The sequence below is a fragment of the Carcharodon carcharias genome, chromosome 17 (assembly GCF_017639515.1).
Source record: "Carcharodon carcharias isolate sCarCar2 chromosome 17, sCarCar2.pri, whole genome shotgun sequence".
Lineage (NCBI taxonomy): Eukaryota > Metazoa > Chordata > Chondrichthyes > Lamniformes > Lamnidae > Carcharodon > Carcharodon carcharias.
In genome coordinates, this window is record NC_054483.1 from 84,347,972 (window position 1) to 84,374,518 (window position 26,547).

Below are 26,547 nucleotides of genomic sequence, written 5' to 3' on the forward strand. Positions count from 1 at the left end.
GATTGGCCAGATAACACTAGTACATATAGTGCTAATACCAGTTCCAGCAGAATATTTGTGTTTAAACTATCAATGGTAACCATGTGGCTTTACTACCTGGTTACTATCTCAAATACCACTGGTGCCTGCCCAAGGGAAAATTCCACCTCTGGTGTTTACAGTAGGGACTATTCATTAAGAGATGGCTTTGTTATTGTTGAGTCTTGAGCACCTGTCCCTTCTGACATTACACAAAACACAAGTATGTTCCTTGCAGAATCCTTTCTACTTCACTACATAATTTCAGTTTCTATTTTCTGAAATTATTAAATCAATACATATTTATATTTTCTTTGAGGCAATGAGAGATGAGTTTAATTCAGAACTTCTATATAGTAATAGCCAATGTGGTTAATTTTATTAAGAAATGGGGTTTTGAAATGTCCTCCAGAATGTGCCATCTATAAATTCCTATGCGCTAAATTTTTTCCAGGTTATTTAATATATTAAGTCAAGAAAATCTAAATGTTTCACTACTCATCCACTGTCATTTTGTACAATAATATTCATCCATTCTCTATAATAGGATCACTTTTGGGCACACTGTCTTTAGCAACAGACTTTATAAAACACCAGATTGGTCAAAGTGTAATCAATGAGTTCTTGTTGTACACAGATTGCCTCAATGTTTGCACGGGTATTTCACTTTTAAGGTGATACTCATGTCACTCATTTTTGTTTCCTAACGCAGGACAATTTAAGGAGTAACTTAATCCCACTGAAATACGCTGGTATTTCCAAAGGTAGTTTTTAGCTTTTTAAATGAGCAAAGATCAGAATATAAATTTAAAATTAATGATATAAAGATTCAAAGTAGAAATAAGCAGCCACAATTAACAGTAATAACATTTGTTCATGTGCATATGTAAATTCATGGAGTCTGATTTTCATTTTTGAAGCGGGAATTGCAAGTCGAACCATTTCCCAACCCACCTTCTTCCCAGCAATGCCCACCTACTCTATTTCCATGGTGGAGGTGGACTGTTGTCAGGGCCACCTTCTCTGGGAGCAGGCCTGAAGCGGAAATGGAGGTGAGTAGTTTAGGAAGCCTTCCTCAGTTCCCTGGGACATCGGCTCCATTCTGTAGATGAGTATGAGGCTCCCAACCCTCATCCCCCATGCCCTCATGCTCCTCATGCTCCATCAACCCCAGGCGCCTTTCACACCCCCATATCACCCTCACCATTCATGAGCAATGACCCACCCCATAACCCCTCAGCCCACCCCATGGCCACTCACCCAGTATCCACTAAGTACACTCCTATAATAGCATTGAAAAGTCTTTGAGATGCTCATAAACTGTCAGGATAAACAAGCAATCATTCAAAAACCACTTTAAAAACAATATCCTATTAAGTAGTTATAAAACTGTCAAGATAAACAACTTCACAGTCCGCTTGACAGCTAAATCAACAAAAACCTGCAGAGCTGAATGCATTAGCGGGGTCTGGAACTCAGCTAAGCATCCATAATGAGATTCAATTGCACAACTGTCTCAACAACACCTCCAGATCTGAATATCTTAAAGCCTTTGAAGTCATCAAAAGAGCTCAGCCATCTTTGAAGCAGAGAAACAAATGTTTGAGCTGTCATTTGGTGAAAAGATTAAATCAAAGGATGTATCAAATCTAAACATCAATGTTGTTCAAAGCAGCAAAGCACTTTTTCCAATGGATGAAGTACTCAAATGCATATGAAGACTTTTGCACTTTCATAATGCTGGTCAATTTAATGGTCATCTATCTTCTAAGAACAAAGCCATATCTTCAATTACTGCATTAAAAACATATTTAACATATTATGCTGCATTTCATTCTGACGTATGAAGTTGACAACATCTTTTGGACTTACCTGACAAAAGGTTCCTAACTCCAGAACAGGATTCCCCAATGGTTCATGACTCCTCTGGGTCAGTGTGAACCATATTGTCTTCAGAGGCCAGCCCGATTTTATCAAAATTGCAGGGTGGAGGGTGGTCTAATGTTCACTTCTGCAATGGAGCCAGCAAGGTCAAGAGTGTTACATGCGGGCTCACCATCCCATGCAGCTAATATTTGCCAGTAACAGGAATCCCAGAATCAGGTCCCGCCTGCCATGTGTCCAACTTCATTCCAACATGGATAGAGGCATGAAAATCCAGCTCCTGCTGTTCAGTGAAGCTGATTCAAATCAGAAATATTTGTGCTAAATTGCTCTGCATCACCAAAGCACATAATGCATCTTGCTGTTTGAACATTTTTTCAGAATTGTCTCCTGTGGTTTTGATTTGAGTAGTCATATGATTTTATTCACAGGAACTGGTTATAAAATGACTTTCTATCAATAATACATACCACACTGACATCTGCTCAGTGAAAATTAAATATGAGGGTGATCAAATTTGGATAATGTCAGGACTTGTCAAAATGGATATTTATTTTATCTGAAAGAAAGTCAGTGCTGTCATAGAAACATAAAAACACAAGAGCAGGAGTAGGTCACTCGGCTCTTTGAGCTTGCTCTGCCTTTCAATACGATAATGGCTGATCCTCCATCTCAATGCCGTACTCCCACTCTCTCCCCATACCCCTTGATGCCTTTAGAGTCTAAAAATCTATCTATTTCCTACTTAAATATATTCAATGACTTGCTCTCCACAGCCTCCACAGTCCCTAGTCAACAGGAGTAAAATTTACAGGACCTTATGGTGCAAAATGTTTTACCATAGTATAAAATAGGATTTGTATATTTTTTAATGTAATATTTTCCAGATAATTGAATAGGCTCAACTGTTCCCTAAAATTTCATATTGGTGTGTAAAACATTACTGTTTAAAAGTGACTAGTTTTAATAATCAATTTTAGACCAAAGTCCTTAATTAATGACTCAAGCTTTGCTAGTTTTACCTCACTATCCAAGCAGTAGAACCATTTCTGTCCAACCGACATTTGATGCCATACAGAATGGTAACTGTTTAATGCACCAAAGGTTTAGTGCTAATTTCAAATTCTTTTCTCTAATATTTTAGCAGAGGTGTCAACTCATATAAAACAACATTTTCACTAAAACAGGAGAGAGAGGAATTTCAGATGAAATCATTAAGCATTGGCACACTAGCATGCCTGAGGCATTGTTTCCTCCTCATAGATTTTTAGGCATCTAAGTACACATTTTCCATTTTTAGAAGATGTTACTAATCTCTATTTAAATTTTTTTTTAACAACAACCACTTGAGATTATGCTCACCATTTGTGATCCCGTGCAGCACGTGGGAATAGTCGCTCTTCTTGCCTGCTTCTCTTCCGCAGCCTTGTACAGGTCTGCGGTGCTTTGGAGAAGCAGCACATAGTGTCTGCTGGTATACTTGAAACCTTTCCTGATCATTGGGCAATGCAGAGACTGCAGGGCATGGTGGGCAGTGCAGAAGTATTATCATTTAAGCTATGTTCCCCACTAGTTTTGTTTAAAAAGCAGACACTCAGGGGGATGAGATTTCCAGCCCTGGAGTCCTTAATCCTGAGGAAGAGCGAGTGCTGGCCACTTAAGATAGGCACTTAACGTGGCAGACCTTCCCCACTGGAAGAGACGCAGGGCTCCATATTGATTCTCCAGCTGGTGGGCAAGACCCCTGTTGCACACATTAAATTTTCCCAATGATTGGAAGCCAGTACATGTCCTGACTGACTGGTACCTGCCGAGGGTTTTGTTGTTCATATCATCCTAGAAGCTGTTTACAGGAAGAAAGTTTTCTTTTTTTTGAAAGATAGAAAACTGGGAGAAATGCTGTTGGAGACAAAACCACAGGTTTCATATTATTTCCTGTTTTCTGCCAATTTTTAAATCTGTCTCCAGTTGTATAGCCATTAAATTTCAGAGTCCGCTGTGTTTTTGGCTTTCAATGAAAAGTTTGAAATCCTTTTCAAAAGCATAGTTAACTAATGGCACACAGAACAAAGGGCAAAAAGTAATACATTTTTATCAAGTAATTTAGATGCATAAAATCCAATGGATATGAAAAGTACAATGGGCAGAATTTTCCCAGAATTCGACTAAGTGCGGTAGCGGGCGGGTAAAATGGAGTCCTACCCATTGATGAAAATGGCTGGTTTTCACTCTGTATCGTCCTGAACCCACCCCATTATTTATTCACTCCAACAAAACATGCCGTTTCCATGGTGAGCGTTTCTCCCACTCACCGTCACCCCGCTGTTGCATCATGCTGGCTGCCATTTTCAAAAGGCAGCCGCCAGTAAAGCGCTCATCGCCACCAGCTCATCACCGTTGCCCTGGAGACACAGCCAGCAAAGGAAAAAAGACTGCAGGCCCTCTGCTTCAACAACGGGTCCCTTGAGCAACTGCTGGATGCCGTGGAGGCCAGCTGGGATGTGCTCTACCCTCGCTCCAGCCGCAGGATGGGCAGCAAAGTCACCAACCCGGCTTGGGAAGGAGTGGCAGCAGTGGTCAGCGTGAGCGCCCTGCATAGGAGGACAGCCACCCAGTGCCGCAAAAGGATGAATGATCTCTTCCGTTCTGCCAGGGTAAGTCACTCTTTTCATCACTCCCAATTCAAACACTCACAAACTCATCACACATCCACAGGCCCTCACTCACTGCCTGTGCAAGGGACATCACCATTTAATATTTCACACACACGGTCATTGCCCTCATCCCGTCCATGGGACCACTCACCACTTACATAAGGTCAAGCATACTTATCATCTGACCCGACAGGTGCCCTGATACATTCTCCCCATCTCTATCCATGCAGGACAAACTGGCTCACAACAGGAGGGAAAGGTCACAAACAGGTGGAGGGATGGTGGAATTCAAAGTTCTGACAGAATTCGGACACAGAGCCATCCAGTTGGTCAGTGAGGATCTGGACTGGTCCTGTGCTGACGGTGAGGTCAGCGCTGCTCTAATAAGTGAGGATCCAGCAGCAAAACATTCATCAGACAACCATGCCATGAGTGATGTGTCCTGTTTCACAGGCCACTGCCATACACTAATTATCTCCCTGTGCTTTCGCAGCCAAACAGCCAATAGAATCCATGACCCAGGGCCTCCAAACAAGCTCCAAAGAAACCCCTGAAAAGGAGTCTGAAGACACCCTCCCTGAAGTCCCATCACAACTCTCACCCACACCCTCCACCAGCACAGACACACACACCTCGGTGGGACCTAGCTTTAGAGTAGCCTCGGGATCACATTCTGATCCACAGTAGGTAGAGGCAGAGGCAGAGACTTCCCAGGTCTCCAGCACTCGGAGGACTGCTGGAGGCCAGAACATTGCTGAGCCTAAGTCAGATGACAAGCCTCCGGACTGGGTCATGGCACAGTTGCTGGAGCTACAAAGGCAAGCTAGGGAACAACTGGAAGGTATGTCCGCTGCACTCCTCAGATTGCAAGGCACGATGGAGGAGTCCGTCTGTCTTCAGGCTGAGTTGATAGCGCCAGCATTGCAATGCACCGAGGTCAACACTGGCAGGATGATGGCCACCATGGAGACCTTGGTCCAGGACGTCACTCCTACACTGCTGCGTGGGCTTAACTCCATTGCTGATGCCATAGTTGGCCTCCAACAGTGTGTACGCAAGAGGGATGCTGGGCAGCTCGATCTCACTCCAGCTACCTCTTCCGCTTACGGAGTCAGGCAGGGCCCTCGGGCATCCATAGGGGGGAGGATCAGCAGGTGGGCTCTTCTTGGCCATCCACCCAGGTGACTCTGGGAGTGACTAGCCCATCCGAATCCTATCTTCCTGTGACCTCCGCAGATCCAGCTTCACAGTCCAAGGAGCGTGCCACCGCCACACAGAAGGACCCCAAAAGCAGACCGGGGCCCTCCAGGTCTCGGCCCTCCAGAGGAGGCCCGCCAAAGTCATCACAGTCAGGGTATCACAGTCAGCAGGCTGCCTCCACCTCTGCTGTGGATGTCTTGGGGGGCACCAAAACGTAGCAGCAGCGTTAAGAAAGTTAGGTAAAAGTAGTTGTACAACCTGGGCACAGGTGTTGATCATTTGTACGTACTGTTCACTATTGCCAATAAACTCCTAATAAACTCCCTACCTGTGGCTTCTTGTTCTAGTGAGCAGTGTTCTTGTCACTCAGATGTGAAACCTTTCTGCACAAGATAAAATGTAGGTGTCTCAGTTCAGGGCCTCTTCCCTGTGCTTTGTGCGGCCTTCAGACCACAGTGATGGTCCAGCCTCATACTCCCTGGAAACATTACTGATGCCTGCAACACGGCAGTGCTGGTCATTGCTGCCAGAATGAAGTGGGCAGGCACCACAGAATTCTCTCATACTCTCTGTGTGCTCTCAGCACCTTTAAGGTGGGGCTGGCCCCATCACATCAGCATCTGCGACCAGTGATGCTGTGCACCAACTCTTGAAGGGCTAAGGTGTTGAAGGTGGACACAGCATCACTTGCATCTAAAGTTTCATGGCTACGCCTCATGCTCCCTGATCATAGAGCACAAGCGAGCTGCCCTCGGCCAGACTAGATTCAGATATTCTCAGAGGCTATGTGAAGATCTATGGAGAGTCCTCACTGCATGTCGTCTTCATCCTCCTGGAATCGAGTGACTATTAGGTCCTCCACTGCATCTCCATGACAGGACCATTCTCACAGAGGATATTGGTGCTGCAATAAGCCAGACTGGAGTCAAACATTCACAACTATGATGTGACGATCTACAGGGCCACCTCACTGTATGTTGTAGTCATCCTCAACAAATCTGGCAGCTATGAGGGCCTCCCAATTGCGCCTGCATCATTTGCTGCAGTCTGAGACCGCTACATGGGAGTCATCAGCCATGGCGTCTGCGAGCTGCTCTGGCCCCAATGAGCCAAGCCTGCAGCCTCTGTGGACCCTGGAAGACTGGGAGCAACTCAGGATGGAGGCATCGTGCACACTTCCTGGAAGCTGCGCATACCTGCAGGATGTGTTTCTGGTGGCCACGTACCAGCTGCACATTCAGTGAGTGGAAGACCTCGCAGTTGATGAAGTCCACTGAGCATAGCGATGGAGACCTGAGCGCCACATGAGAGCAGTTAATTGCACCCTGCCCCTGTGGGAATCCTGAGATCAGGGTGAATCCAATGGCCCTTGCATCCTGGCTGTCCCAGTCCCGGGCGAAATGTACAAAGTTGTGTGCCATGGAGAAGATGGCATCTGTGACTTCGTGGATGCATTTGTGGGTGATGGATTGTGAAATCCCACAGAGGTCACCTGTGCAGCCCTGAAAGGAGCCACTGGCATAGAAATTGAGCACCGGGGTCACTTTCACAGCCACTGGCACTGGATGCCCTCCATGTCCCCTTGGTGCCAAGTCCTGCAGTAAGTGGCAGAAGTGAGCCACCAGGTCCATAGACATGCACAGTCATCAGCAACACTGGTTCTCAGTCATCTGCAGGAATGGCAGGCAGCATATATAGATCCTGGGTGTCACTAGGCACCAACCAGCCACGGCTCACTGTCGCTCCTGGGCAGCATGCGTGGGAGCCCCTGCTGTCCCTCCTTCATAAGCTTCATGAGGTAAGGAGCTCCTGGTGACCCTTTGCTGCCTCTGCATTGCTTGCATGGGCGAACAGGCTTGAAGCCCAACCCCAAATCATATGACGTGGCTGCGCCTGATCTGTCTCAGTTGCAGAGGCATGGTCAGTTTATACAGGTGTCCCTAATGCGTGGCCACTTCCCTCGCTTACCCTGCCCCCCCTCTCCGATTGCCTGTGTGTGGGATGCAGCTCCAAGGCAGCAATTGACCCCCCCTCACCTCAGCAGTCGCCTCTGAGGCTGGCCAGCACTTGCCCCCAGACAGCCCCCACCCCTCAGCAGTTGCCTCTGAGGACAGGCATCAGTTTCCCCTGCCGCCCACCCCCCCCCAGTGCCCCTGTGGCCTGTAAACAATGGTTGAGCTGTGGAAAACGCTGCTGCTCACTCAATCAGTTCCCCCAAAGTGAAGGCCACCAAGTGCAGATCTCCTGCGTCCTGTTGTGAAACATGTTGGCGTGCTTTCCCACTGACATGGGCGGACGATACGGCAGGGTTCCAAGACCTTTTAATTATATGTTAATGTATGACAATTAACTCCCCGGCAACCGATGGTGGGAAACGCGGTCCGCTGTCGGCGAGTTGAGTAGACGATCGCGAGCTGCCTTCACGCCATTGTGAAGTGGGTCCTGCCATATTTTCCACGCACACCACCTATCACGCCGGCAGCGGGCACAGAAAATTGTGCCCAATGTTTTCAATAATATTAAAAGATGCAAAAAAACTTCATATATTTGTTATTTGATTATGAAATATTGCTATCGTACTGAGTATTAGCTCTGTTCCACTCCAATCTTCCAGAAGTGCCCAGTGAAGTCCTGTCCCGTACACTATTGTCAATATAGACAGGTTGATTTGCAGGTATCATTTTGTAAGTTGACTATATTTGTTTTCTGGTGTTGTGCACCAGATGTGCGACTCTGATCCTCATGATATATCCAGAGTAACTCCATTATAAACAGACACCTGCACCACTATGTCAGAGACATTTAGAGTGTCACAGAATTTCTATATGCAAGGGATCTCTGAGAATTTCTGTTGGCAATCAAATAAAAGCTTGCAGTATAAAAACATTTACTTCACAATAGGCCTCTTTTATGTGACTCACTGTTCAGACATCCTGGGCAGAGTATTCCCTTTGGGCTTCAGAACTCTGCCATCATGGTCAAGCGGCAGTCAAGAGTCCACACTGTGTGGGGAATAGCCAATTGGCTGTGATTTTCTCCAAATTGCCATCAATGGCCAGACGTTTTGCTCACTGTTTAATTCAGGACAGCGGGGGCTGAGGGGGTGTGGGCGTTGTGGGGGGGGGGTGGGGTGGGGGGCGGAGTGCTGGAAGTGGGGTGGTTCTCGAAGCTGAAGAGCCAATCGGAGGCCCATCAGCACTGAAGGAGCAGAAGGCAGCCTTTTAGATCATAAGATCATAAGAAATAGGAGCAAGAGTAGGCTATTCAGCCCCTCGAACCATTCAATAAGGTCATAGCTGATCTGATTTTGGCCTTAACTTCACTTTCCTGCCTGTCCCCCATAACCCTTAATTCACTTGTCGATTAAAAGACTGTCTAACTCAATCTTGAATATATTCAATGACCCAGCCTGCAAAACCTATCCATATCCATTTGTAGATTCTTTGGCATGAACTTTGGAGAGGCTCTCTGGATTAGCCAAATTGGAGCTGGAGGCCCAATTCCAGAAGTTCCATCACTGAACCCAAAAGCCACCATTTTTACTGGAGGAGGGCGGTGGCGGTGGGGGGCAAATGTTAAAGTTCAACTTCCTTCAGCCTCATCCAATTTTTGCTACTGGGGTGTCCTATACAAGAATTGTGAGCTTTAGACCTTTCAGGAAAGATAGGTTACGTGTTTGAAGAGGTAGAGTTCTTGTTTGAAGAGACAGGGTACCATTTTGGATAGATCCAGGGACACCTTTGGGAGAGGTAAGGTGCCCTTTGGGAGTGGTCAACTGCCCTTTGAGAAAGTTAGAAGTAGAAATGAATGTATGTAAAAAGTGAATAAACTCATTGGAACTCTCAATTTCATTGGAGCTACAAAGCTGTCAAGGGAACTGTAAACCTGTCAAGGAACTAGAGCAGTGTTTATTGCCCATCCTTAATTGCCCTTGAAAAGGTGATGATGTGCTGCCCACGTGCTGTAGGAACACCCAGAGTACTGTTAGGAAGGGAGTTTGCAGGATTTTGACCCAGCAACAGTGAAGGAACAGAGATATACTTCCAAGTCAGGATGGTGTGTGGCTTGGAGGGGAACTTGAAGGTGGTGGTGGTCCCATGCATCTGCTGCTCTTGTCCTTCTAGACGGTAGAGGTTGCAGATTTGGAAGATGCTGTCAAAGAAGCTTTGATGAGCTGCTGCAGTGTAGATTGTAGATGGTACACACTGCTGCCACTGTGCATCGGTAGTGATGAGAATAAATGTTTAAGAGAGTAAATAGCGTGCCAATCAAGTGGGCTGCTTTGCCGTGGATGCTGTTGAGCTTCTTGAGTGATGTCGGAGCTGCACTCATTAGGGAAACAGAGTGTATTCCATCATATCCCTAACTTCTGCCTTGTAGATAGTGGACAGGCTTTGGGGAGTCAAGATGTGAGCTACTCTTTGCAGAATTCCCAGCCTGCTCTTGTAGCCTCAGAATATATGTGGTAGGTCCAGTTCAATTTCTGGTCAATTTTAACTCCCAGGATGTTGATAGTGGGGGATTCAACGTTGGTAATGACAGTCATGGAGAGATGATTAGATTCTCTCTTGTTGGAGATAGTTATTGCCTGGCACTTGTGTACTGCGAACGTTATTTGCCAATTATCAGCTCAAGCCTGAACATTGTCCAGGTCTTGCTGCATTTTGACATGGACTGTTTCAGTATCTCAGGAGTCAGGAATGGTGCTGAACACTGTGTAAACATCACCGCTTCTGACCTTAAGATGGAGGGAAGTTGTTAAAGAAGCTGAAGATGGTTGGGCCTAGGATACTACCCTGAGGAACTCCTGCAGCGATGTACTGGAACTGAGATAATTGAACTCCAATAACCACAGCCATTTTCCTTTGAGCGAGGTATGACTCCAACCAATGAAGAGATTCCCCCTGATTTTGTTTGACTTCAGTTTTGCTAGGGCTCCTTGATGCCACACTCAGCCAAATGTTGCCTTGTTTTCAAGAGCAGTCACTCTCAACTGTTAAGCTGTCAAGGAACTCTCAAACTGTCAAGGGATCTATCAAGCTTTAGGGAACTATCGAGCTGTCAAGGGAACTACCAATCTTCAGGCAACTGCCAAGCTGTCAAGGGAGTTGTCAGGGAACTTTCAAGTTGTCAAAGGTACTGTCAAGCCTCAGGGAACTGTCAATCTGTCAAGCTGTCAGTGAACTGCCAGGCTGTCAAGTGAACTGTCAAGCTGTGAAGGCATTTAAATCTCCTAGCCTTTAAATTTGTGGGAAAAAACTGTCTGCAGTGTTTAAAAAAATCAGTGCTTACTATTTCACTCTCTCTGTTGACATAAGCCAGAGGGTTATTGTTGTAGGAATTGTGCTGCATGACCAATTTCACAATGTATCATTATCACTGTGGGGTATCTGTCAGTTCACATTTTGATTGACAGGTCCAAGTGCTTATAAAGTCTTTGAAGTTGGACTATGAATACAGAACCCTGTTTTTATAATGGATTAAGCAATTGAAGGAAATTAAATGTAGTGAAAGGGACTTTATCAATTTTGGTTTTTTTAAATAGTGAATTCATCAATAGGTGCAGAAGAAGTTTGTTTCAACTTAGCATGGCCCCTGAGGTCTGCCCATGGTGGAGGATAACTGAGTTAGCATGGAAGGTGTAAGGGCAGTGGGTGGTGGGTGGGGGTGGGGGGGTGGGGGGGCATGCGTTTGTATAGGTGCTATAAAGGGCCATGGGAGGGGTGAGTGGAGGGGCATAGATTGGCAAAGGTGCTATAAAGGGCCATGGGTTGGCATGGAGGGTATTGGGGCCTTGGGATTGGGTAGATGGGCATAGGTTGGCATGGAGGGTTTGAGAGGCTACGAGTAGGTGAGGAGCTTAAGAGGCATGGGTGGGGCATGGGGAGTGTGGGGGGATGGTGTGAGGGGTGAGGCTGGAGGACTGTTTCTTGTTTTATTGCTGTTTTAACAACTGCACAAAGTCCCCATTCACCAAGGGGTGCCTTTCACACAGCCCACCTCCCCAGCCGGTGTTCCCTATAGCTGCCTCCAAAGGCTTGCCAGAGCCAATGGTCCTGACTCTAGTTAGCACCGCACCACCCTGTCCCTCCCACCCCACACTCCTGAAATGACAATCTGATTGTCCATGACACTTTCTCCCGAGTTGGGTTTGCAGAGCCAGGAGTTTTCCTGGCTCTGTGCTCCCAACTGAGGTGCGAAAATCCAGGCTTTTGTGTCCTCTTCACACAACTTCACCTAAGTGAGAAGGGAGCGCCCCAGGATGGAAATGCCCTCTCTCCAACTTTTTAACTTTAAATTAAAAAGTGGCCTCAGCAGCTAGGCTGCCATTGTGGAGGGAAACACTTCCACAGGGTGGCCTGCAATTGCAGCTGAAGCCAGGTAGGCAGGGTTGGCTTCTAATTCTGCTGGGAGCACTGGCCCCCCCACCTACCACCGGGAAGCAGCGTAAGGCAGCTACACTATTTCTGATGCTGCCTGGGACCTGCAGGTCGACTGGAAAATAAGCCCTATTAGGCCTTTAGTTAGCTGAATTGGCTACCTACTGGGTAGCATTGCTGCTAATGATCACACCTCCAGGAAAATGGCCAGAGCGCAGGATAGAACTGGGTGCTTGTATGCCAGCTGGCAGGACGAAATTCTGCCCCTCCGTGCCCGCCCCCATTAGACCCTAGAAGTTCAGCCCCCTAATTATCCATATCTCTTTAGGATATTGTTCAGTAAAGCACCACAAGCTGTCTTATTTTCTATCTGTTTAAAGCACCTTCATGGAATTGTGAAGTAATGAACTGTAAAGGTAAAGGGCAATCAGGTTCAACAGGTAGAAGATTTTGCAGTGCAGATTCAAAGGTTGAAGAATGCCTTTTGTTACACAACTAGCAGCTGCATGAATGAAGTATAATCATACATTGTCATTAAATAATGCATACACTCCTGCCAGTTAACCTTTACTGTACATTACTGCTATGTGCATTGGGATTTTAGATGCTGTGGTCTGCAGCTTTCTGTAAAAGGTTTAGTATTTGATATGAATTCAAGTATTTTAAAAAGTGTATTTGATTTTTTTTCCTTCTTCGGGTTTTCCATCTCACCCACAAGAGTAGATTTTCCATTCTGCGTGGTTGGTCATGCTAATGTGGAATGGGTGAACAAGTGGTGGGAAACCATGTGTAGATCCTTCCCGCTGGACCTCCACTTTCATGGCAGTTACTGAGGACCCACAGAGTGCTTGTCATTGCAATGGTCTGTTCCTCTTAATTCTGCTTCCAATGGAGCATGGGCCTGCTCATTAGTCTTGCCAAAGTCCAGCTCTTCTCAGTGCAAAGTTGTGGAGGATACAGTAGACCATAACAATTCATGCCACATAATGTGAAGTATTTTCCAGATCCTCTCCTGACCTCTCCAGGCAGTGAGAGTGGGCCTCCTTTTAAAACTCAGTGTCCAGTCAAACAAAGGCATGTGCCTTATTATAGTCTTCTGATTCTTTTCCCTGAAGAGGTCAGGAAGGGTCAAATTTCAAAGGCAAAAGCATCATTACAATTCCCTGAATGATTGCTGTCACCACAAAATATATACATTCAGGTAGTGGAAGTCTTTGCTTTTGACTTAACTCATTTAGTACTCTCAAAGCAGTGGATGTCTTTGATTGTACTCTGGCCCTTAGGGAAGGCAGATACCCCATTAACCAGAATGTCCAATCTCACTGCCCCCTTGTTGTAATTGGCCAAAGGTGATGGATTGGACCACTTCCCTGTATGGGTGTCATTGACTCAAAGAATACCTTCCCTTTCTGAACCTTAGCCGACATTACAGAGATTGTTTGTAGCTGTCTGAAATAACTTTGGGTTGGGAGAAGTTGGGAGAGGTGGTCACCTTCACAATTATTGAACGAGCAGTGCAGGCAGACAGAGGCTTAAGGTATTTCTGCAGCGGGTTACAGAGGAATTCTAGAGACTCTTTGCTAAAGTGGACCCTTTAATTCCTCACCAAGCCTGTGTTGCCTGTTTATTATATGGACTACATCCTCCATAAATGATTCCTGAATCTCCTTAGCTCCATCCTGCTCTATTCTTCCTCCTCCATAATAATAACTTGTGATAGCAAATGCCATATCTAGCCTAAAAAGCCTTTAGTGGGTGGCAAGTTTGAGAAATTATATACAGATGGACTGATATCTAGAGGGTGCATACCAAATAATAATAATTATTCAGTGTCACAGTAACTTACCTGAGGTATGAATGAGTCATGAGGCTCTATCATGATTGTTATTCCATAGTTAACCATCGTCTGAAGTTCTTTATAGTTGCAGGGTGTGTTCAAATCTCTTTTCTAATTCAAAATGTTATTTGCTTCTTTGTTTATTCAAAAAATTTTTGGGCAAGATATGGATCAGTTAACAATAGACTATCGCTGGTGTTAATATTCAGGTCTGTCTCAGGTCATTTGGTGTTCTGTCTGTGATTACAGGTTCCACTATTCACAGAGATCTAAAAATTAAGAGATGACAATGAAGTCACAGCAGAACAGCAGATCAATGTATACAGAAGAAGAATGAGTCAGGAGAGAAAAAGCAGCTCAAGGAAGTAAGCTAACTTGGTTTGGTTATTGGAAAATCATTCCGGCAGTGACATTTGCAACTAGTAAATACCAAAATCAAACCTTTAGTGTAAACAACACAAGTATGGAGCAAAACCCATTATTTAAAACAAGGAATAAGGACATTGACATTATTCCTAACTTATAATAAAGCAGTCTTGTTAAAAAAAATACATTTTGAATTTTGAAGTCGGTTTGTAGATATATATTTATATATATGTAAGTAATGTTTGGCAAAACCTACAGCAGCTGATTTTCAACAACAACCCCTTCAACAGCTGACCTTTTCAGTCAGCCTTTAATATGTTGTGAAATGTCTGGAATTTAGTACCAGACATGGATAGTTAGGTCAAAATGAGAGTGACGCATTTCAGGTTTAAAATCTCCCTGGCACACTTCCGCATGGTGGAGCTGTTGTGATTGATATTCCATACATGATGTAATTACTGACACAACATTGCAGAGGCTGTGACATTACTGGCTTCCTTTGTTGAAGTAATTGAAGAGAAACTGTAATCTGTGTCCACTTAAGTGCACACTTTAATATACTGACAATGATTTAATTCATGGCACTGAAGACTACTGTAACTGGGAGAGACTGTGGCACTGGAGTGAATAAAGTTTGGTTACAAATAATGTGTGTGACAGGCATCATGTTATCAGCAGGACAGCAGGCTGTACATCATTTGATCTTCTGCTCATAAATGTACATTTTGTTCCAAACATTGCATGCCGATAAAAAATAATATCGATAAGCCTCATTTACTCATGTAACTGTGCACATATGTTAAATTTTTACAGTAATAGTTTTTCTAATCTCTTCATATTAGTTTATTATTAATAATTTTATTTTGCTGATTTGTGATTTTTGGCTGAATAAGTTTCTCTAAATCATTAATAGCTGGTTTTTCCTTCATGGTTCATTAAATTCTTCTCTAGACTATCTATGAAACATATTTAATCTTTAGCAAACAGCTCCATTATATTTTAAAAAGTTAATAAAATAAACTTCAAAGAAAAAGCATTACATTGTAATGTAGCCTTTCCATTTGTGGATCTGAATAAGTGGATAAAAAAATCAGAGTCCACCTTTAAAAAAGAGACAAGCAACTGTATAGTTAGCTTTATATATTAGCAGACCAGGGACTGGATTTAATGCAGCCTGTTGTGGCGGGAGCCATGGCAGCCGGGCCTGCTTAATCAGGGGAGAGATCCTGCGCAGTCTCCAAGTGGCAGGAGAACCTCCCCCGATTAAGTCGGAGGGCAGAAGGGGCTTACAAGGGATTCTTGGTCACCAGCAGTGGGATGTCAATTAGGTTCATTAATGAGGCAAAAGAAACTCATTATCCATGAGGCCACGGCAATTTAGTGGTGCCTCAGGAATTTAACGAAAGCCGCACAACTTTCCCGAGCCGTTAGAAGGCCAACCAGCAAGCCCTGTCGGGTTTGCCAGCAGCCTTCCAAAGAGGTCCTTCATTATCAGGCAGTCTGTGTCTGATCGGGGAACCTGGGAGGTGAGGGTGCCAGTTGAAAGCCAGTCCCCTGCCCCTGCCTCAAACAGCAGCCCCCCAGCCTCCCCTGTCCTTTGACATCCACTCTGCGACCCCATCCCACAGTCACTCGTCTTTGGCCTGGGGTCCCATTCCATTCCTAGGCCTCTGGTGGGTGCAGTGCCACCATCAGCCACTGCTCCCCCTGGCGTTGGTAGTGATGATTGGCTGGCAGCTCTCAGAGGGCAGGACTTCCACCACCTTGGATCTCAATCGCTGGGGAGGCCTGATGTGGCCACTTAAGTGCTGGAAGGGCACCAGATTCTGTCAGATCTCCCCCACATAACTGACACAGTTCACCACTGGTTCTCCAACCGGTTAGCTCCACAAAATCTAGCCCCAGATCTTTGAGAGAAGATACATGTAGAGTGAGAAAATGATAATGAATTTTCTTACAGCTTTCCAATCATTTTTTTTCATGATAGAGCTTTCCTTAGGCTCTCAACTGTTCAGAGAGAATCTGAGAGAAACTGTAGGCAAACCTCAAATTTGAAGCTTGAGTTGTGTCATTCATCTTAAGGGGAAGTCAGTACATTAATAGCACTTTGTTTTTCACTCAGTGCTATCCTGAATTCACACTTTGAGCATAATTGCTACTCTTGTATAATAGGAAGAGGTGTATCAGGTCATTTGCCAAGAAGACCTAGCTGCGTGTAAGATCTTTTATTGCATGGTAAAGAGCAATTAGATATTCTGAATAGTTTATAAACAAAAATTATATTTAAGTAGAGCATTTTCTGGGTGCAAGGGAGAGAAATGCCAACCCACTGATTGTTCAAGTATAAATTCAAAAGACTTCAGTCAAAATTTATGCTGTTAAGGGGTAAGTAGTTAGACCCGGAAGATATGGGGTGCTGGTTTGCTAGTACAAGTACTGTAGAATAGTTCTTCACCAAAGCATGGCTGATTATCCAGGCCCAGTTTTAAATTGTGGTGATGTGGTGGCTGGTTTGTCATGTTGAGCCTGCAGGGCCTACAATAATGCACGTCCTGAACCACGGATGTAGGACCATTGGGTGAAGTTCCATTAAAAACCTTTGCTTCTTAGCTTTCTGTTTCCATTGGAGTCAGCAAGCCTCTTCAGGAAGGTAATTGATTCCTTCCAGCCTTATTACCTTTCTCTTGTAAAGACCTGATGCTATCTCAAAGCCTTCAACAGGACTAACTCCAGATTTCAACTGGCATGAGTTCCCCTGAGGCCTCATATGGGTAGGATGGATAGAAATACCAGGGATAAATCAGGAACTTCCCCTGACACATCTCCTTTGTGGGGATGGCAGTTGGAAGATCTACTTATTACCATCCCTACGGAGTAAAAGGCTGCACGGGCCGAGGAGGTGGAGCTATTAGCATAATTGGGTTGAGCTTTAAATTCTCACCCCGAGACAATAATCTGTGTCCTCGGCATAATTTAATAACATACAATAGGCTGTTAAATACAAAAGATAAAACATTATCAACATTTTAGAAGAAAGTGCAAAGGAAACATAACTATGTTGAATTAATTGCTTGTCAAATATTTGAAAAAAGTATATTTTTAAAAATCGTAATGAGGTAATGAAAATGCAAATAATTTGTGGGTTACATAACAGCTAATTGCCAAGAGTTTTCAATTTAAGCACAATTGACAATCCAGATGTAAACTGCACTAGTTTTCATAGAATCATACAATGGTTATGGCACAGCCAGGGGACATTTGGCCCATAGCATCCACACAGCTCTCTGCAAGAACAACTCAGATAGTCCCACTCTCCCACCTTTCCCCTGTAGACCTACAAATTATTTCTCTTAACACTTCAATTCTCTTTTGAAAACCCATGGTTGAATCTGCCCCCACCGCACTCTCAGGCAGTGCATTGCATACCTTAACATTCACTGTGTAATAAAGTTCTTCCTCATGTTGCCATTTTGCTTCTTTTGTGAATTACCTTAAAATCTCTGTCCTCTGTTCCCATTGGCAGAAGGGTTGAGAACCAGTTTCTCCCCATCTACTTTGCCTAGGCCTTTCAGATGTGATTTTTTAAACCAAATTTCTGCTCAAATTTATTTACATATTGCCGAATGTGAAATCTTTCATGAACCAGCACAATCGGGCAGCATTTAAGAATGGAATTTCTTTTAAAAATTTGCATTAAAAAAGAATTCCTCAAAATATTTAAAGTAGCCTGGTGCAGCTTTATTAATAATTAAGAATGTGTTTGTTACAAAAAATAAACATTTTGTATAGTCCATCATCTGTCAATAACCCGATTTAAAATAATGACTTTAAAAATGATATAGAATCATTTAAATTTGTGAGCATTGTCAGTCTTTTAATAATTTTTTAAATATCTATTAAAAGGTTCCTATTAGTGTTTTTGTATCTAAAAAATGAAAAACTTAACTTTCCAAGCCCCTTCGAAGGCTTGCATATGGACACAATTAACAGAAACTCACATGATCATTAATTTAAGCTCGGGCCGTGGTAATTTGTGTGAGTTGGGTTGGCTTATAGCGCAATGCTTTTTAAACTAGCGCAAAAAATTGGGGAAAATTGATTTCTGCTGGATGTAATTTGTGCTTGCAATTACTCAAACTTTTGCACTGGCATGGCCAATTGTGGGTGAAATACATAAATTCAATATTTTAATCTAATTCATACTTCAACATATGCTTAATACATTATGAGGAATGCATAGATGAACAAGTATATGTGCAGTAAGGGTTGATTCCCTGTTATGGAGCTCCCAGTGAGGAATGTCATTCATAGGGACTGCTAGTCGAGTACTCTCTGGCCCAACAGTGTGCAACTTTTAGTTATTTTAAATTAATGGATGGAACATCAGTCAATGGGTGCGTCTGAATTGCCAACCAATGCTCTCTGTGACCATCAGTCCTTTCTGGGCGCATCTGTTCAGGAAATCAACCATTAGGCTGCATTTGAAATTATGCAACATTTCTAAAATACACCTGGCACATGTTTGAAGGCACAAGGCACATCATTAGAATTGTGCTTGAGTAAAAGATCCTAATGTCTGGGTATTAAGTCAAGAATTACATAGCCTAGCTTTTCTAATTTATGGAAAATACGTTTTAAGCAACTTCCCTGGAAGAAAATACATTTAACTAAACAGTGTGTATACATGTGTGTGTGTGTCAATGACCAGGGAAGGTTTTGTTTAATATACTTATAAAATGCAAAGGATCAATTAAAAGTAGATAAAACTAGCAACATGTAAGCATATGATAGTTATAGAGGAAAAAACCTCAAAGTGATATCAATTCATCAGTGAAAGTATGGATGGAACTCAATGTCCTCCCATATGGCGAGTTTGGTGCCATGGGGGGCATTTAATTAGGTGGGTGAGTGGCAGGTGAGGAACCCTGCCTTTCTGCCTCTGCCCCAAATAAGTCTGTGGTGGGAAGGCCTGTGAATGGCCTCCCTGACGCCCCTAAGTAGACAATTAATGCCCTCGTAAGAGCCTCATCCTGCCACCACTGGTATTCGCCCATTGAATGACAATGATTTGCCATGCAAGAGGTCTGAAAAGCAAACTCTGTTGGGGTTGCTTGCAGGCCCCCGGGCTTTAATGGTAGTGGAGAGGTGGGGGAGGGGGTTGCAGGGGGAGGGGGGGAGGTCCCTTATTCATAGGCACTCAATGCCTGATCAAGAGACCCTGCATCAGGAAGGGAGGCCCGCTAAGAGCCACCCCCATTCTCTTGCTGCTGACCTCCTCTCACCCACTCTCCCATGAACTCCATCCCACAAAGCTCACCCTGCTATGACTCACCTGTGCTTGGGTCCACTGGTGATACTGAATCTTGGGTGGGTACATTAGCAGCAGCAGCCACCATCTGTCTGGTGGGCTGTCAAGTAATAAAGAGCTGCCGGCCTCTGATTGGATGAAAACTCTCAGTGGGTGGGTCTTTTGCCCCTTAGTTATTGATTCCATGGAAGGCCTGCTGTTGCCCAGTTAAATGCCTAACTGGTGTTTAATTAAGTAGGGCTTCCAAATACGAGGCAATGCAGAGTTCTCACAGGCTCTTCAGCAGCAGGCAAGACCCCTGTCACCTGTATTAAATACCGCCCTATATGCATTACAAAAATAGGGCTTTTAATGTGAAGTAGGAAATTGGTCCCAGTACCATTTTTCCTTGACATTTCAAAATATCCATCGCACTAAATCAAATTGTTATCCAATATCAATGTTACTAAACATTTTACAGTGAAAATAATAAAAAAATTAGTGTTCTAAATGTCTTGATATAGCAATCAAATAAGGCAAACATCAATTGGAAATTTTTTTAAAAGTGAAATGTTTAATGCATTATAGAATGGGAGATGCATACAACAGCACATTAGCAATGCTGAAACTTCCTATCTCCTAATTCTACAACATTTAGTTTCAGTTTTAGCTATAAGTGCTGCATCAAACTATTGTACTCTATTAATATAAGCTCAGTCTGTGAGAAAGGGAGGAAATATTTTTCAAGGTTAATAAAGGAGGAATCAAAGCATATGCATTAAGTATACATTTATTTATAACAAAGATATTGAACAATGTCCAGGTAAGATACAACAGGAAAACTGTTAACTAGATGGTTCTGAGAAACCTTTCCCATTCTTCCAGCACAAGTTATAGTGAGAACTGTTAACTTTAATAAGATGAATGTCAGATATGAACTACCTTAAAGTTCATAACTTCCTAATTGCAATTTTTAGCCCAACCTACTCTGATTCATCTGATTTGAATATCATGCTTCATTTAGCCCTTGCTTGTTTGAAAAGCAATGAGCATTCAGATAACCTCAGGTTTGTGTTTGTGGTTAGAATCATGATTTCATGGTTCAAGGCCAAGGTTGTTTAAATCTGAATCTAGAAGATGCCATTGAAACCTACATTTGCAAGCAGTGAACTTTCCAATGCAAGACAGCTGAAGAGTCCGTGGTATCATATGCCTATCTCCTCCATATTTTCATAGCATATGTTCATGGAGAAGAAGATACAAAACCTGTACATTATACTGAAATATCTATTAGTTATGGCAAAGGGTAGAATAAATCTTGGACTTCACCCTTAAAAGGACCAACTTATACTTTTGGATCAACATATATCTACCATTCTGTCTCTTGCACTTCTACATTCTGGTGAAAAGAATTGAATGCAAAGAATTATAATGCACGGGGAAAGCAAGGGCATAAAGCATGTAAAGAGGTGTTTATTGGTAAACAAAGCATCTCAAGAATGCAGCAGGTCTGTAGGATCAAAACAATACACATGGATTCTGCAGTCGTTTAGCAACTCACCTGCAGCTTGGAATTGTTAACCCCACTGTTATATTTTGCCTGCCCATTCTGAGCACGTGCCAGCTTAATGCCAGTCAGGATGCTAAGCATTTAGGTGGGCGCCATGTTATATTGTATGAAGTAAATAAAACCTCACATAGGCACAATGCATCATTCATTACTGCGCCCCCAGGTAAGTCCACACATTTCCACATACCATGTCTCTGAAGGTTTACTGACAAAGCCATCGACAGGCTGTCTAAAATCATAGTGCTACTTGATAATTAAAAACAAAAAGGGTAATTTGAACCCTTTTCCTGAAATAAGCTTACAGATAAATTACCACAAAATTTTATTTTAATACTTTCCAGCATCAGCTGCCAAATCTTTGAGAGTTGTAAGAACGTTATTATAGCTTTAGTGACTCTAAAATTACAAGACCGAAGTATTGGCACAAACTTAAACATTCCTTTTTTGTTCTGTACTCAAAAGCCATACAGGAATTACACAATTCACAGTCTAAAATTCCATGCCATGTTAGTATAGCAAAAAGGAAAATGCATTCTGCAATTTTTAACCCTTCGAGATTTTGCTTAAGGATAGCAAAATAGTAGTTTAATTGTTTCTTCATCAGATTATCGAAAGAAATGTTGGTATTTATCTCTTATAAAAATTAGAGTGATCTTTTCAACATTACTCGATAAAAGTCATTTGTATATTTTGAATACTAAAATTTAGTATTGAATAAATCCTGACTCAACATAATATTATGACGTGTTGTCCCACCAGGTGAAATATTCCTGCATCACTCCCCCTTTCTGTCAATTGTACTCTTGCATCCTGTCATGTGACAAATTTCAAACTTCAGAAGATTATCATAGATTTGTGGACTAAACAACTCTGCTGAACTTTGCAGCAAAACAGCCACATATTATTGCTAAAATAAATATAAGCAGGCATGATAAGCAGTTATAATGGAAGCCTGGGATCTGTGTGACATTTACACATTTCTTAAACTTTGCTGGCACGGTTTTTGATGTCATCTGAACCCTTTGATTGAGCGATAGTTTCCCTAAAGATCATCATTTATGGTGTAGGCTGATTTATTGAAAAAGTTCTAAAATCTCGATACCTCAGTAGGTTTTTACAATGAATAACTGAGCAATACACACCAGGAAAATCCCGTTAGGTTCCCAGTCTGTTTCGAATTAAGTGATTTCAGCAAGCTGGGAGCAGGAGAGGAACAACTGACCTCAGTGACTCTGTGTTGTAGAGATTATTTTCCTAGGTTTTCTTTGATTTTGATGCAATATCCCCTGCTAGAAATGCATGGAGTGTCAGGTGAACTCACCATAGGTTTAACTTTGCATTCGCAAAATTGAACAAGAGCAAAGTCTCCAAACACTGACTCCGCAATGTAAATAGTGGAACGTTGTCATATACTGCTATGCGGAGGAGATCCAAAAGGTTGATCCCCAGTGTTAGAGGGAGTAGCAGGGAGGAATCATTTACAATGTGTGTTGCTGAACCACATGCTTCAATGTTCAGGCAGTAAAGGAAATGATGGACAGATAATATGAAGAAAATACAGCCAGAGTTTTCATTAACTTAAGAAGGAGTCTCCTAATGATGGATCAGAAACTGAAAAGCAATAACACTAGATTAGAATCCACTATTTGCTATTTGGCAAATTGGAGGAGAAAATGTTTTATCTCGCAGGGATGGGTTATCTGCTGCTTTTGTAGTAAAGAAGTGTTAACAAATAAGAGAGCCTGGACAGAATATCAGACATACAATTTAACATACCACCTTAATGATGGCACCTCCGACCATGCACTACTTCCTCAATAATGTGTTAATCCTGGATTATGACTTGAACTCATGGCCATCTAATTCAGAGGTGAGTGTGTTACCACTGAGCCAAGCTGATACAATGCTTCAAATCTGATTCGAAGCACTTCTGATTTTCCAGAGATTAATTTTAATGACTTCATAAAGAAGATAATTAATTCATTATGACATGTTAAGTTATAATCGTTTTCTTTTGCAAAATAAAAAGAGCAATGTTAATTGCTGATTCAACTGGAAATGCAACAAAAAGTGTCATTAATCAATCTTTGCTGAGGGTTATGCAGCTGCACTCTGCACCATCATGATCGCCTCTTCCCAACTCTACAGTGCCCTCTAGCTTGTTGTCATCAGTGAATTTAACTACTATGCATTGAGACTCTCCTCAGAGCTATCTTCTACTACCTCTCTTTTAGCTGCATACTGATCTATGTCAGTGTTTTACCCCAATACTCACTGTTGTTAGATTGTAAAGGAAATACAGCTTTTTTTCACTGATGGATTGTTTTACTGTTTACATTCAATAATTATTTCTATAGCAGAATAAATAAAAATGTTAGAAGATATTTTTGTCTAAAAGCAGTTTGAGGAAGCTTACACAATAAGAAGTTGAGTCAGAATGGATTGGTCCCTCTCATCCGGTGCTGAGCTACTGGAGCAGTTTTAGGAATGCCATTGCCAAATGGCATGCTGACATTCACTGTTTATCTGGTTCATACACAAAGGAGTAAGAATGGTGAGCACCAAGGGTCCACACTACAGCAAGCAGTCAATGTATTCAGGTGAAAATCAGCATATAAAAATGGGCAATTTAAAAAAAAAGACAAATTGTATTCCAAGAATCCACAAGATACAGAACTTTTTTCCATGCTCGACTATGATCTAAGGTCAGATGATTTGTGGGGATAAATGTCATATCTGTTGGTCCTTCTTGTAAAGCCTTGATATTAAAAGAACATTTGCTTTTCTAACTAAATTTTCTTTAAAGCAGCACCAAATATATTTTAAAGTATATATTAAGTGAGTCAAAGAAGTCTGTCTTGCAATGTCTAGGAAAACTTGAATCAGCACATTTTATGCCTACATAAAGATATTTACAGTAAACAGAAAAAAGCTTTACACTATTATTTCAAAATCATAGTCCCACAGATGCACCTGCTTACTCACTTTCACCTGACTTGCATACAATATCATGAATCCTGTTTGCTATCAATATATTTTTATTGTAAACCAGAGCATGTAATACTTGCTCAAGGTGACCTTTATTCTTGATATTTTCATGTAGATATTTATCAGGCATTGCCCACCATCTGGAAGCTCAGTCCGTTGCAGTTGATATGTTAGCTGAGGTAAAATCTGCATGCCATTGTGGCGAGAGAGGTGTGCAGGATCTCAGCGTCCCGACTTCTGACTTTGGTGTGGGGTCAGATGCCAGGCCCTGCTCAGTGTGGGGCATTCCCTGCAGGGCATGGCCCCCTGCCAGCAGAGAACACCAGCCCAGGAGGATGCCAGGCAGGAGAATTAGTAGGTCCTGTGGGCCCTCTCTCTGGACAAGAGGCAAAGTTCTTGGCAGGCTGGGGGCAGAGCCTAAGCCTGGAGTGTGGTATGAAGGAAGGGGGGGAAAGAGCCTGAACTCTCATGGAGAGAGAGAGAGAGACAGCAGGGCAGCAGCAAGGCACAGGAGCAGCAGCAGAAGCCTGGGACTGGTGAATCAAAGCATTTAAGAGCTGAAGCCACAAAGAGGGCTGACCAATGCTTCCGACTGTGGCTAGAGAACCAGAAAGTGGCAGTGGAATGGTGAACAGCTGCGGGAGACCTAGACGGGCCGCTTGGACAACATCCTTGAGTCCGAGAGGCATGATGGGAGGAAGATCCTTTGTGTGTCTGGGAGATAAGGTAATCTGGGTCATGTGGTCACAGGAAATTAGCAACAGGAGCTCCACCAAACAAACTCTGCTAGTCAGCTGATTAGAGATCAGGAGTTGTAGCTCTCGATGATCTCCTGGTGGATCTGGATTGTCGGCCATGAATGTCCATTGTAAATAATTTGTTTCTCTGAGTTAAACTTTTCAACAAATGTTTATAAAGATTTGATACTGGTGAAATAAAGGATCCTTGTTTTATATTCTTAACGCAACCCGTATGCTTGAATGTCATGTAATGTCTTGGTGTCACGGGGTGGGGTTTCACAGTATGGGCATCAAATCATGGCAGATGAAATGTAAAGATGCCTGGCCGAGATTGAGCGGATGGTGAAAGAACTGGAACTGGCCCTGTCAGCGAGGGAGGCTGAAGCAGCTGTGACTCTAGCAAAGGTGCAGCCTTCACAGGATGAAGCTGAGAGTCAAAGTAGTGACCAGGAAGCGGTTTCCAGGGTGCCCTCCTTTTATGTAGCAGAGGAAGGACGGATATTCTACCTGCCAAGCTGGACAGAGTTGGGGAAGACCATAGATATCCAACGAGCCGGCAGCTGAGGACTGGATTGAGGATACACAGCTGACCATAGCATCCAGCGGCCTCAACGAGAGGGAGCGGGCAGTATTCCTGATGGAACACCTGTGTGGGGAAGTTCACCGAGAAATACTGGGGAGAGGTGTAGATGTTGAGAGAATTCCATGGCAGATCTTTGAGGTTCTGGCACAGATTTTAGGGGGCAGCAGTTGTCTGTTGTAGCTGCAGTAGAGGTTTTATGAATACAAGCAAGCCAAAGGAGAGAACCTGATCTCCTTAACACTGGAGCTGGCAAAGTTGTTCAACTGCATCATCCTCCTGGGTCCTCCCTTCAAATCGATCAGGGAGACACAGCTGAAGGATCACTAAGCTGAAGCGATGAAGAACAGAATCATCTGATAGAGTTTTGGAGGTTGAATAGTGACGAGCCCCAATTGTCCTTCATGTGGAATCATATCATCCAGATCATGGGGAAATACTGGACTCCTAAGACCAGGAAAGAGGCCAGCATCAGGGAGGTGACTGTTAGCGCAGATAGGGATGTAGACCTCAGGATGAAAGGGCAGATGGACCAGATTACTGCATGTCAAGTGCAGATCCAATCCTTGCTATCCTGTCTCTAAAACAAGCCTCGCAGCCCAGCACGTGTGAGGGATACCCCAAAGAGGTGCTGGAGTTGTAACAAAATTGGGCACTTCAAACGAGACTGCCCTCAAAAACCATAGACACCACAGACATCAGACATGGAGACCCCATCCAATGTCACTGCCTTGCCTTCTCATCAGATGCTGAACTAATAGAAAATGCTGGAAAAACTCAACAGGCCTGACAGCAGCTGTGGAGAGAGAAACAGAGTTAACACTTTGAGTCCGTATGACCCTTCTTCAGAGCTGGAGAAAGATCATACGAACTCAAAGCGTTAACTCTTTCTCTCTCCACAGATGCTGTCAGACCTGCTGAGTTTTTCCAGCATTTTCTGTTTTTATTTCAGATTTCCAGTATTCACAGTATTTTGCTTTTAGCTGAACTGATGAGCCTCCCACCAAAAGTCAGGCAGAGGGGTGAAGTTCTTTCAGGAAGAG